Here is a 13,514-nt window from a genome sequence, read left to right on the forward strand (position 1 = left end):
AATATTTGAGTTGGAAATCAATCTATCCGGTAAGAGTATCACTATCGGATTCTAGTTATACAATAGGTATGGCTGCTCATGTAGCCATTAGTGTGGAGATACTAAGGGTAGATGGTGGGTGCTATTTAGGGAAAGTGATGGAGGCAAATTACGTATTTTATTTTAGTGGTGTTGTAATTTTAATATGACTAAATCAAATAAATTTGATAAAACTAGAAAACTTATTCAAATGTATAGTTGGAGCAACGTCGTGTCCACAAGGACTGGCCTTTAGATGTAAATTTAATATTTGAGTTATCAAAAGTAATAATAGTAACAGAGATAGTGAATTTAATAGAAGATAAGTAATTAGTAGGTGGGGGCAGTATCTAATGGATTAGAGAATTAAGATAATATATAATAGTAATGAATAGAGAATTACGCAAGTGTGAACTAGAGAAAGAGAGAGAATATAAGATACTATTTATATCTTTTTATAGATACTATAGATAATAAACAGACATTTGAAATGGCTGAATGGTATTATAGCAATGGGCGATGTTAATGTCGGTAGTGGAAGAAATATAGTAGTTTAGAGAGATAGGAGGTTACTTATTCAATCAATGGTATGTCATATGTAAGCTAGAAGATAAAGATAATTATAAAGGATATTAAGATATTAGTTAGATAGTGAATAAGGTTTTATGTTAATAATATGTAAGAAGTTATTTGATAGATAAATTTATTTTATTAAGAGGTAAGAAGGAGAATTAAAAAATAGAGGATATACTATATGACAGGAGAAAGAGGCTATTATAAGTTGAGTTATGGATTGGATCAGAGGAGAAGGTACACTTTTGTTTTAAGAATAATAACGATAGGTAGTAGGATAGGAATTATCTATTTTACAAGAGAAGTAAGTAGATAGATAGGAAGAATATCTAACATACTCCAGTTAAATATATAGATAGAGAGAGAGAGAGAGGGAGAAATTAAGAATAAGTAGAATAATTAAGAGGATTAGTAAATGAACTTTAGTTTGAATCTTAGGCCTTTTATATTTATGATTACCTTAAATGGATAGTCATTTGATTTTTATGAGTAAATATGTTTAATAAATGTTTTTAATATTTTTTAATTGAATAAATTTGAAAGAAAAATTGGTGTTTCTGTCACCCACCAGATTTTTGACAAAATGCCCCAATGGGGTCGTAGGACAGAAATAAGATGAAAACCAAAATTTCACTGAATCAAACTGAGAATTGAAACAATTTAATATGTTTGATGATGGATTCTCATTCCGATCAAGCTACAGAAGTTACCATATCTTCCCTGAATCGAGGAATGCAGGATGGGGATGCCGATCGCCAACACCTAGCTTCGATGTGATGTTTTCCCCTTCCTCTCTTCCTTGCTGGCATAGATTTCTTGGTTCCTAGCCCTTCTCTAAAGCTTCCTTGAGATGTATGTACAATGACAGAGCTGTCGCGACCCACCAAACACTTCAAGCTCCGAAAGGAACCTCCGCTGGTGCTCTTCTTTCTTATGATGATAGATCTGTGTTAACCTCAAAATTATGAATTTATAGGGTCTAGAGGGAAGCTCTCTCGACCCTTCCCTCAAAGGTTCCCAATCCAACAGCTTCTTCAAGCTGTTGGATCCCTAAATAATCCCCCATCCCATGGCCAGCCACCACTAGTTGATCAACGGGGATGATGATTGTGGTGGGGAATGACCTCTTTGCCCTCAGACCATTCGATATCCATAAAGATGGGTTAACTATTGTGATTAAATTGCAGCCATGGACCCATTCCTAACTACTGTATCCCATGTTTCCAGGTCATCAGCATGCCCCATCAGTGTTCTCCTTTATTGATGGAGCGCACCCAAACAACATCGATGGAACGTCATTGCAGCCATCTGCACTGTCAACAACATCACCGTTGGCCCGTGTCCAGCCCGACCGGCAAGCCAAAGCATCCGTAAAGACGCTCGAGTTTAAATACCCAAGGTAATGCATGTCTGTGCACGTGCTCGTGTTTTAATTCTCCATTTTTTGTTCGTCTGATTTCATGTTTGTGTTCGTCATGACGAGTACATCGTACTTGTCGTGACACATCCATATCGTTATTCTTTTCAGTGTCTGTATCTGTCCGCATCGTTTATTTTCGTATTGTTTTAATTTCTCTAGTTTTATTTTTGTTGTAAAAAGGGGGGTCATCAAATGAGCCTCCCTGATGGACCCCTTGTAAGGGGCCCAACATGCCCCTATATAAGGCCATGATGAGCCCCACGTTCTTTCTTAGATCTGGTTGCAGTTATTTTGTGTGGAAGTTACACTGCTAGGTCTCACCGTAAGAGAAGAAGGACAGGAGGGAGGAGAAGAAAAAAAGAGAAGGAGAGGAAAGGTGGAGAGGCAAAGGAAGATCTCCATCGGAGGCTACCATTCCTGATCATGAATCCCCCACCATTCCCTTTCAGGTTGTGCCTCCAATCAGTGTGTAGAATCAAGGTCGAGTTTGTATCCTGGGCTTATACAGCTAGTCTTCAGACCGGTGTGGTCGAATCCACGCACTGAGCGACAATCGGGTGTCGTTGGGTAGTTGATCGGGTGTAATCGTGCTGTACGTGACCGTGCAGTGACTTCTCCGAAGTGTGTCTAATCGACGTGACCCCATCCTTGGGTTACCAAGGGCCCACGACTTCTGCGTTTGTCCCCAAAGCCGTGTCCGCGAGGCACACGACTTTTGTTGCTGATGCACCGCTTCGCGAAGAGCATTGCCTGCTGTGTTGCTACAGCCCGTAGCGACTCTACGACGAGAAGAACCGTCGAAGACATCAACTAACATATGCACATACGCACTACATGGGAGGTTATCGCGCGGTGTTGATTGTGTTGGCGTGCATCGCAGGTCCTCGCCTCTACGAAAAGTCACATGGTTGACGCATGCCATTCTCACCCCACCGTGTGTCCAGCATCGTGGATGTCCGCCATTGGTTGTCATCAACTGCACGAGCAGTGCCATCCGTTGACTGTGCATGGCGTCAGTATTCCAGCACCACCCAGCCACCGTGTCCGTGGAACCCACACCCCGTGCTATTCAATCTGCGACGGGGCCCCCCGCAGCGCCCAGCAGAAATATGCCTTTGACGTTGTTGCTGCCTCTGCCAGACGCTGCCACCATCGATGCCCGTGACAATCTTGTATCCATGGTTGACGTCACGGTCAGCGTTGCTGTCATGGCCCTAAGCTGAGTTTACACGTCAACCATAACCGCGCCGACGAAGACCTCCGACTCATTCCGGTCGCACCGATCAACTGAGATGGACGCACCACCAAGCGTCGATCATACACTCAATTCTTCACATCGATGCATCTTTCTCCTCTTCACCTTCGACCTCCAACAACCCGCTCGAGCTCCATGACTTTGCTGTCTGTTGAGCTACCCGGGCTCATCCTCGGCACTCCTCCACCATTTCTACCCGCATCAGCCCTGGCATCGACGAAGACGCTGATGATGAAAGCCGCCATTGACGAGGTACTACGCTCCCTTGCTCGTCTATTACATTACTTTCTACAGTATATTTTTGGGTGCACTCCACCGCGCTCGGGTTAGATTAGGCTACAAGTTTACTTTGAGAAAACTACATGTTAAGTGATTCCCTAGGCACAGGCCAAGCCCGTCTATTAAGCGAGAGCCCCAATGGAATTATTCCATTCTATGACGTAGTTATCGTCGTTGCTCCGACGAGGGTCAAAAGGTCATCGGTTGCTCGCATCAGAGCTCAGAATTCGGTGAATTCCCTGTAGCTGGACCTACACTTACATTCCACCTAGGTCAATTGCATTCACGTAGTTACATTCCCCTTAGAGAATTTATTCGTCAGACGTCACGATCGATGGCATGCTGCATCATTTATCATTTGTCCATTGAAGAGTCCCTCTATCCTCATCATTCAACACTGCCAAACAGAAAGCCTGAAAAATAAACAAAAAGAATTAAATAATACAGAACAGATCTCACTGTCCAATCCTACTTAAAACAATCGGATGGTTGAGATCATGTTTGTTTACTTAAGCAGCCAACATGACATGAGCTTCAAGCTGGTTCAGTTCGAAGCCTAGTTATGTTTTCTTTCTAAGTTACACCCGTATCGCAGCTCGTTGGGTTGTGATCCATCTTTCAAATTCTCAGCCTGGCCCGTGCCATTATGAAACTTAAAAAGGTCATCATTAATCCCATATTGTAGCATTTTAAAATAACTAAGGCTATATAAATTTTCACTGATGTCATTGAATCAAATAAATAGATATTTCCCTCTCCTACACATGCACAAGCCTCTATGTGGGCCTTATTTCAGCCTCTATGTTGGCCTTATGTGGGTCTCTATGTGGACCATGCTGCAGGTCCTTTGGCGCAATGGCGCTCATTGGTTCTAGGCTGGCTTAAGTGCTTCTGAAGTCGCCTGAACGTGGCCGGCTTGAGTGTTGCTGGTGCTTGGCTCATAAACCACAAATTTTATATTTTATATTTATTTTCTTGAAAAATATAAGCCAGCATACTAGAAATAATGACACCATTGATATTTTAAAACTCATTTTGCATGAAAGTAATTGAAATTGTGATTTATGCAAAAATTAACTTAAACTTACTGATGTAACCAATTACTATATTTAATGAATGAGATTACAATCCCTATGAAAATGAAGATAATATTATGTGTGGAAACTAAAAAATGGTGCTAAAGATTCTATGAGTGTTTAATTATTTTTCTATTTTTTTCTAGATAGCATGTTGTAGTATGGAACCCTATACGACACAAATGGATCCTTAGTTCGTTTCTCTATATGTCAGCATTACTCATTCATAATATTTTCCAACAAATGGTATTGGGATTATAAAGTTATTAACTATATTGAGACATGGGCCCCAAGGGTCACACTCGTAAAATCTACAGATGTTAGGGGTTATAACTAATTATAAATATTTTCTTGAGCAAGAACCTAAATAAGTTAAAAAAGATGGCATCCATTTTGGGTTCCCATGACAACCAGGACCAAGGCACGCCCCATTTCTTATTTCTCTTATCATTCCACTAAATACACGTTGGAGACTTCATGGTTAGAAGATCTACTAGATATTCAAGACAAGTTGGAGAAGAATAAGAATAGGAGATCCATCATTCTATCAATTGTGTGGATACTTCTAGAGGTTAGACACATGAGGACCTTGAAGAGACTCTTCCAAGGAGCAGGTCAAGGTTGGCATTCGTTTCCCACAAGGTAATATTGTTATATGTTATTTTATACATTTCTTATGATTTTTTCACTTTCACTAAATGAAACTTTATTTCATTCAATTAATCACAGCTAATAGAAGTGAGCACATATAGTTGAGTCAAATGATGCCAAGTTATGTGGATCGGAGTCAAACTTGGATCTGGAATCTCCTTTAAATATTTTAGTGAAGGACATGGATTAGAGGAGCACGTTGATTTATCCTTACAGATAACATAGGTAAAGAAACAATACAGAACATAGTAAAAAAAATTTCTCTCTTGTAAGAATGTATTCTTTAGTCGTATGCTAACACTATCTAGCCATGTGTACTAATGAGTTTATTAGAGCATATATTCTTTATTCACATGCCAAGAGTGAAGTGGAGAGGAGGATTTAATTTTCTTACGGAACAAATGATTTTAAGTACAACTCAGCCTAGGATTGAGCCCGATTGAGGTATGTGTGCCTCTATTATGTAGAAAATTTAGCCTAACATCATCCATATGTATGATGAAATTAAAATAAATAATTCAAAAATGCATATTCATACATAATTATCTCTATTTATTTGATGTTATCATATGGGCATTGCAATACCTAAAGTAATAAAACCTAATGATAGTATGAGGATGGTTAATCTCCTAAGCATTTGTGTGGAGATACTAAAGAGAGATAATTGGTGCTCTTTTGGGGAAGCATTCACAAAATTTACATATATGAATCTCTGAATGGTTTATACTAAACTTTCAACCACATTGGTTTTGTATATAGTTGTAAACCTGAGGTACCAAGGACATCTTGATGATGGGTGATTGTGATTTCACTATGACCTATGAGTTTCTAATCACATGATTTAAACATTCCTAACTCGGATGTAATAACAAGTCCATGAAGGCTATTATGTAGTCAATATGGGTTGTGCACCCTTGTTAAAGAGGAAGATTTTGTAATGAATTATTTTCAAATAAAGAGTTTCTAATTATTTTCCAATGTAATAATCCTAGATCTGAGGATCATTTAGTTTTTGGAAATTTTTCATTCTCTAAGTCATTTTTGGAGTGTCACCTGTGTCATAAACTATACCTACATGAAAATTGATAATAAAAATGTTCCATAAAAGATTTGATGAACTCATTTACAACTCGACGTATTGAGCTGGGTAAATCCGTATGTTATTAAACAATGAAGGATATAGATGATTAAGTTTTCTAGTAAATATCTGATGGACTTATGAGTAATTAACTAGATCGGTACATAGGCCTCAAGGTTCACACCATATGGTTTATTGGATGTTAAATGATACACTTACAGGATTTGAAAAGATCATTTTCTGTCCCAAAGGAGATACACATGTGTGAGTTTTTATTTGGGTGCTCCTCCTCCTTCTTGGTGCCCTTCTCTCCTATCCGACTAGAATGTAAAGAAGATCATTTCAGTTATATAGTATAAATAAATGAGTATAAATTGAAGAGATTTCCCATGCCAAGGATTTCATAGATACATCTTGAGGTTGAACATTTTTTGGGCTCTTGAGATTCAAGGAGCCAAAAAATATATGATTATGTAGCACAAGGTAATGATCGATGTGTTATAGTGTAGATTATGTGTATACTAGAAATTGTAACTTTAATTATTTGAATGTGGCTCAGATCATGAAATATTGCATAAATGAGTTGTCTCATCATCACTGCACATTGCCGCTGTCGCCACATGCCCACGTGACGTTACCATACACAAGTGTGCACGTTGTCACCACGCCCCCTATGCTGCCACACCAACATGTCAAGTACCCCGAGACCACCTCGAAGCACTGCCAAACTGCTGCAAGGCACTGCCGCTCGATCACCAACAAGAGGTTTTTTGAGTTTTAGCTTGATGTAGAACCCCTAAAAAATTTTAATATTTATCTTATACATAGTTCATTTGAATTTAACTTATGTATATGAATAAAAAATTCGTACATATTTTTAAAACATGTTTTTAATCATAAATGCCTCCTCTCAAGTTATTTATTTCCCTTGGTATCTTGTTCTTGTTGGATTCAAGTCTTAACCTATACAAAGTTAGGTGATCATAAACTTTTTTGCACGAACTTAGTTTCTCTAAATGACATATATTTAGAAAACGCAATGACATATATTTAGGAAAATAAAATTTTTGTGAGGAATAATAGAACAGTTTACTAGAGCTTTATGACTGAATGGTCATGAAAAGTTTTTTATGGGGATATAAGTTACTTATAATTTCACATTTGACTAAGAAGTAGCCAATTAAAGTATAAGGTGAGAAGATAGTACCAATGGATTTCATATACCCAAATTGTATCTACAATAAGACATGTAGAGTAAAATCTTTGAATGTTTTCCAAAAGACAACTATGAACATTGAAATTAATTTTTGTAAATTCATCACTAATTCTTAGAAATTCATTCCTGGGGCTGTGAAATGTGCTTTTGTTGGTAATCATTTATCCAAACTGGATACATTTTCATAATCTTGGTGAAGATTAAGCTTTAAGGGTATTTTAGTAAAATTCTTGAATGTGTGTTTTGCTGAATGTTCAAAGTAATTCATGCCTTAATAAGGGTTGTGATTAAAGCACAATAGTTCCTCAGTCAACTAGTTGACTGATTCTAAGTAGAGATAAAATACCGGCCTTAGTTATATTAGAAGGCTACTTAGTTTGGCCAAATGGTGAACAAGTCAAATCATGTATTTAGGACTTTTAATTTCTATCATATAAAGATAAACATATTTTATAACACTTTTCAGATTTTTTTCTGAATTTGACTTCATTTGATTCGGTTACTAACTTCTTCAAATTCCTAATTTCTCCCTTTGAGTATTTAAGACTGAATTTACTGATGATTTACTGAAAATTAATTTCATGAAGATATGAGTATCCAATGGTGATATCTTGATTAAAATGATTTGGTAAACATACGTAAAAGTTTCAAATTATTTTGAAAGTTGAAATCCTTGGCATAACGGCTAGTTTTTGCTCTTAACAATTGAAAGATATTTTGAATTTATGGAAAAATAGTTAATATAAAAATTCAAAATTAAAATAATTATTGCCTCATATTGTCACATCATAATCAATACATATAAAGTGATGGACTGTTGAAAATTACCATTATTCCATTTTGTATTTCTAAGTACATATATACAGTTTTGATCCCTAATGTCAAACTCCGATCTCCTTGACCTTTGAAAACCTTATTCCAAAAGCTAGGGAGATCATTCAATCCCCAGAGATTTTTCAAACAGCTTTTGAGAATTATTTCAAGAGATCATTTGTTCCTAACATCAGTCAAAGTCCACAGAACTTGGAACCGTAGTTTTCTGATGGCGCACGCCATCGAGGACCGTCATCCGCGCCACGCGCCACGCACCATTGAAGACCGGGTGATCTTGATCCGGCTATCCTTTCCCATTTTCTGTCAATCTTTCTCTTATGTTTTTTCTTTTATCCCATTCTCGTTCGTCCCATTTGGTCGTGTTTCATCGCGCTCACGATGTTTGTCCGTTCGTTGTTTTATCGTCGAGGGGGATGAGCCTCTCTACCCCCTCTTCCCCTTGCTTCTTCCCCCCTTTTTCTTCTTCTTTATTTCTCCCCTTATTTCCCCCTAATTTCCCCTTATTCTTGTCTTTTGTTTGTAAAGGGGAGCCCATTTATAAGGGCTCCTCAAATGGACCCGTTATGGCCCACTTAGGGCCCATTTTCCCCCCCATATAAGGGTGGAGACAGGCGCCCTAAGCCCCCTTAGACCAGATCTTTTCCTTGAGGCATTTCATCAAACATATCGTCTGGTCTCCCTTCCTCATGCGTGAGAAGTGAACAAGGGAAGGAAGAAGAAGAGAAGGAAGAGAAGAGGAGGAAGGAGAAGGAAGGGGAGAAAAGGGATGGCACCACCGTCGCTTGCCGCTGCTGCCGCCTCTTCTCCCCCCCCCCCCCCCACAACATCTGCCGTGCGTTTGCCGCGCGTCCTGCCGGCCGCCACTGCGCTGATCCCCTCGTGAGCTAATGACGTCGGCCGTCACTACCGTTCGCTGCTCAAGCTATCCCTGTCGCACCACCTACAGCCATAGTGCCCTTGCCGCCGCCGTCGAGCCGCCACTGCCGCCGCCGCCAAGCTGTCGCTGGCATCCCTGCCGAGCCGCGCCGTCGCTGACTGCCGCGAGCAGACTGACCCCGCGATGCGGACCAGAGGATTCAGTCCCATCCCCTCGACTGGTCAAACGACCGGTCGACCCGATCGGCCGGTCCGACCCGATCATTCGGTCGATCCGATCGGCCAGTCTGACCCGATCGACTCGACCCATGATGACTCTAAATATATCATAAACTTATTAAAGATTCACTGGGCATCAAAGTCTCATTTGCATACATTTAGTCCACATATGTCATATTTTATGTGCATTATTTCCATACTTACTAACCCCACTTGATTCTCTGAATCAAGTGGATTAGATCTCACTTCTTTGATTAATGAGTTCAGATGTGGATAAAACACAAGGGAGAAAGCATCTAACCAAGGGAGGCTGGAAAAAATTTACAAGGAAATAAATCCTAAAAACTCCAAGAGGCACTAAAAAGAGAAACCTATAAATAGTCTCTTGAAAGAGCATTTGAGGTTGTCCAGAAATTCTGTACAAACAGGATAGGGCTTGGAGAAGAGGAGTTCTGCAGACCCTCCAAGAGCTGATGAGCATTGGAGCTGGGAGAGAAGCAAGCTGAGGCATAGCTAGAACACGACGATCATCATCTCGCCGGAAGGGTGTGACACCAGGTGGTGTGATTGTTCTACCTTCAGTTGTTGTCTTCTTCTCCCTTCTAAGACAATTGAAGCTGGGTTGGAAGGTACCAAGCAGTGTTTTCCAATTGTTCCAGATGCCATTGTTCATTGTTCAAAGTGATTTCGAGTTTGTTGTTTGTTCCAATCGATTTTCTCCTCGATTTCTCTCGAATCGACTATCCACCCATTGCATCTAGTTCAGATTTCGCCCCCATAGCCATAGATTGGCAGCAGCAAATTGCCTCGACGCCCAGGGCGCTGCGTGCAGCCATCAAGCTCGCACAGCCCCCGCAGGCAGAGGTCGCGCGCTGCTAACAGGCGTGCACAACCCCTGCGAACAGAGGCTGCGCGCTGCCCTCAAGCGCGCACAGCCCCCTACAAATAGAGGCCGCGTGCTGCCCTCGGGCGCGCACAGCTCCCCCGCGGACAGAGGCAGCGCGCCACCAACAGGTGCGCACCTTCCCCACGTACAGAAGCTGCGCGCTGCCTTCAGGCGTGCACAGCCCCCCGCAGACAAAAGCCGCGCCCCGCCATCAGGCGCGCGCGGCCTTTGAACGCAAAGTGCGGTGCGCTGCCTGCAGGCCGCGCAGCTCTGTGCGCTGCGTTTGCGCTGCCTGCAGGCTGCACAGCTCTGTGTGCTGTGTCCCCCGCGCAGCCGAGGAGGCTACGCACAAAAGAGGTAATTGCTCAAACCTACAGACGTAGGCTTGTGGCTAAGCAATTTTTGCGGATCGGAAAATCTTCTGGAGAAATCCTCCAGAATTCCATGAGCTGAAAATTAATCTTAACTGATATTTTCACCGAGAGATAACTTTAAGAAAGACTGAAGACTATTCTATCTAATTTACTGAAGATTTTCCACTTGCTGATTAGGATAACTGAAGGACATTGGCAACAGAAATTAAACTAAAAAGAATTACTAATATCTTATCTGCTCCCTGTGGATCGACACCTTACTCGCCCTAAGGCTGTGAGGTTAATTTTATTGTTGAATAGCTCAAATCCTCACACGACTAACCAGTAAAAAATCCGATAAATTGAGCTTATCAACTGGCGCCGTTGCCGGGGAGCACGGTATTACAGTAAGGATTCTGCTTTCTTTTCAATTGTTATTGATTCTTTTTCCTAAAGCTGCAGGATTAAAATTCCTCAACTTATTGTCTTTCTAACAGTCTTTTGAAGTCTATGGTAGTGACAAGATCCAAAGTTGGTGGGAGAACTGCAGAGAACGCTACGTGTGCGAGAGACTCCACTCCAGAATCTACAGTCACCCAACAGGACAATCAGCAGCCAAACATGGCAGAAGAAGGACGTCAATAGCATGACAGAAGAAGAACCTTTCTGGACAGATCAACACCCTCAGGAAGTTTGAGGCAAACTGATGTGAACCTGAACATAGGTGAGGGTATAATGTTCAGGTATGACAATGCTTTAATACAGTGTTTACCTGAATTTAATGGCCATTCTGCACAAAATCCCCTGGAATTCTTAGATGATTTTCATATTAGGTGTTCCTCACAAAATGTGCTAGGTTTATCTACAGAGATATTAAAGATGAAATATTTTCCTCTAACATTAAAAGATAAAGCCTTTTCTTGGTATCGTAACTTAGGAATCACATTCAGCTCATGGGATGAAATGCAGGGAAAATTTCTACAGAAATTTTACCCTCTCTCTAAAACGCATTTCTATAGAAGGGAAATTCACAATTTCCACCCTCATGAAGGCGAAGCTTTTAGCGAAGCATGGGAGAGATTCAATGACCTGATGAGGAAATGTCCTCATCATGGAATTGAAAACTGTCAATTAGCCCAAATTTTTTATGAATCTCTGTCAGATTTTATGAAATGTAAGGTGAACTTAGCCACCGGTGGAACCTTCAATACCGCATATGAAGATGAAGTTTTTGATATTTTGGAGAGAGTTGCAGAAACTGATTTGCAGGAGGTTGGAGCAAATCAAAATGGGAGGAATGTGCAGCCAAAGAGGGCAGGAGTGCTGCAGGTCAATGCTAAGGAGGTGGAGCTGCATGCAAACCTCAAGGAGACTAACCAGAAATTGGAGGAGCTCACGTCTACATTGAGAAATGTTTTCCTCAATAACTCTCCAATCATAAAAGCTAAAATCAGCTCTCTCTCTGTTTCAGCAAAGATCATGAAGATGGAGCTTGCCAGTCCATGGAAGAGGAAGTGAAGGCCTTCCAACAACAATAGCAACCATGGACTGGACAAAAGAAGACAAATTTCCATAGTGGAGAGGGCTTTAACCAAGGCAGCAAGCCTCCGTTTCAATCTCAATTTCAGAAAAAACAGCAATTTCAGCCTAGACCCCAGCAGTCTTACCAGGTTCCATCCCAAAACTAGCCAGATTTTATTGCACTAACCCCTGTTATTTCAGATATGATAGAAAAGCAGAATCAGAAGTTGAGGGCAGAAATGGAGATGCGAATACAGGTGATGATGGAGTTTCAAACGAGTCAAATGCTGGAATCTCACGAGCAAATAAGAAGGTTGCTGGAGAGACTGAGACCTGGAACTGTTGAACCTCAAGGTAAGAGCTTAGAACATAACTGTCAAACTAGTAGATTCCCTACTCAACCGATGGTTAATCCTTGCAACTTACTCCACGTAGAAAATTCTGTTCATGAAGAGATAAATAAGGAAGACCTTGAAGTTGTAGCAATCTCAAAATTGAGAAGTGGGAAAGAACTTCAGGATCCTTATCAGAATTCTGCAGAGAATTCAAAGAGGGAAAATGAGCAAGGTAGTGAAGAGGGAAAAACTTCTTATGAGAAGGAACCGCCTCCTTCCACTCATGCTCACGAGGATCCTAACCCCTCTCCTCTAAATAGAAAGAAATCTGTCTACGACTATGAAACTAGGTTGCTAGAAAACTTCAAACAAGCTACCATGACTGTGACTGTAGAAGATATGCTTAAGTGTGCTCCTTCCTTGAAGAAGTATCTTAAGGATTCCTGCACTAGTAGAAAACCCAGAGAAGTGGTAAAGCTTTCAGAAAATGCCTCTAGAATTCTGGATGCTATCCCTATCAAAATGAGGGATCCAGGAGCTCCGTTCATTACATGTGAAATCGGAGGAAAAACATTTTCCAAAGTTTTATTAGATACCGGAGCCAGCATAAGCATCATTCCTACAGCTTTATACGAGGAATATGGATTTGGGGAATTAGAGGAAATCCATATGGACTTACTCCTAGCTGATGGCACTGTTAGGCAACCCGAAGGAAGGTTGACGGATGTCATGATTACTGTAGAAAATTCTGAAATTCCTGTAGATTTCATAGGGACTGATGTCAAAATATCAGGGAATATTAGTTTAGCCCCTATCATTCTAGGGAGGCCATTCTTAGTAACGGCTAGGACAATCATGGATTGGGAGAAGGGGACTGTAGAATTTAAGATTGGGAAGGAAAGAGTACAAATTGATATATCAAAA

At 40.7% G+C, this 13,514-nt stretch overlaps 1 pseudogene; it reads right to left on the bottom strand.

Moving 5' to 3' along the window:
- Positions 1-11,773: 11,773 nt before the first annotated feature.
- Positions 11,774-11,852, bottom strand: LOC144714700 (small nucleolar RNA R71; annotated as a pseudogene).
- Between the last annotated feature and the right edge of the window lie 1,662 nt (positions 11,853-13,514).

Source organism: Wolffia australiana, chromosome 17 (assembly GCF_029677425.1).
Source record: "Wolffia australiana isolate 7733 chromosome 17, ASM2967742v1".
NCBI lineage: Eukaryota > Viridiplantae > Streptophyta > Magnoliopsida > Alismatales > Araceae > Wolffia > Wolffia australiana.